This window comes from Tursiops truncatus, chromosome X, assembly GCF_011762595.2.
Source record: "Tursiops truncatus isolate mTurTru1 chromosome X, mTurTru1.mat.Y, whole genome shotgun sequence".
Classification (NCBI taxonomy): Eukaryota; Metazoa; Chordata; class Mammalia; order Artiodactyla; family Delphinidae; genus Tursiops; species Tursiops truncatus.
The window spans coordinates 24,035,736-24,036,920 of NC_047055.1; positions in this window are offsets into that span (position 1 = coordinate 24,035,736).

Genomic DNA, 1,185 nt, shown 5'->3' on the forward strand with positions numbered 1-1,185 from the left:
AAGTAAACAATTCATGAGAAGTGGAAACATAATTAGCAGCAATCTTATAAATGTTTGTCTCCTCTTGCGAACACCTTGGCAAGCTATGGCATGAGCTTCCGGTTTTCTTTGGATGAGAAGTACTTGTTAGCTAATCAATGTAAAATCCCAAATGCTCCTTAAACATTAAAAAATTGACATTAGCCAATTAGATAATTCAATTAGACAAGCATTTATGGGGCATTTACTATTCAGAGAATTTCCTTTTGGTCACAGTCACAAATTAAATACAGCAGCAGCCCTTTGTAAAGCTAATGTTTGGAAGCATAACTGGTAGCTTTTTTATTTTGGCTTTTGTCTTACTGAGCCTTTGTATTTCAAGGCGCAGGATTTCCTCTATAGTATATCTGCAGCCTTATAATCGTGGGCTGCGTTGTAACAGGATTGTGCTTTATTGAGATAGAATGGATGCATTGAAAGTTCACTTGGTAACTTCTTTTATTTTAATACAGAATTCCATGCTGAGAAGCCTTGTCTTCTAACCTTTTGTGCAGATAGTGTCCCTTATTCCCATTTGCCCCCTTTTGGATAGCCTCTACTATATTGTCTACCAGAAAGATCACATCACTGGGTCAAGACTCATGCTTTCAATTTTGCTTCATTCACTCACTGAATGACCTTAGGTCTTCTTTTAACTGCCTTTACTAGTATATTAATAGTCACCTGGGGTCTTGTGGCACAGTTAATCAAAGTCCTAAAAATGATTTGAAATGTGCAGCCCTCCCTTCTGCCTCTAGAGAGAATCTTTGAACCAAAGAAGAAAAGTGAAATGGAAAGGGAGATTTGCTAAGATAATCAACAATATCTCTGTGTGATGATTTTGTTTTTTGGCACTGGCCTGTCTGATCCTCCTTAGTCTCCTAAAACTGAAATACTCATTTCTGAGATTCTTCTTTATAATTCCTCATTTGAAGAACAGACCTTAGAAAATGACGAGACTGACATCTATTTGAAATAAAAATAATAAAACTGGTGATATTTCTTTATGATGCCTGTGTTAAGGTACAAGAGAACAGCAATGACTTCCAATATATGCTAATCATATAATATCGGGCTTGATCTGCATATAGATATGGTTCAGAAGAAGTGATTGAACTCTAGCAATATCCAAATTGTAATAAGAAGTCAGGTAAGAATTTAATTCTC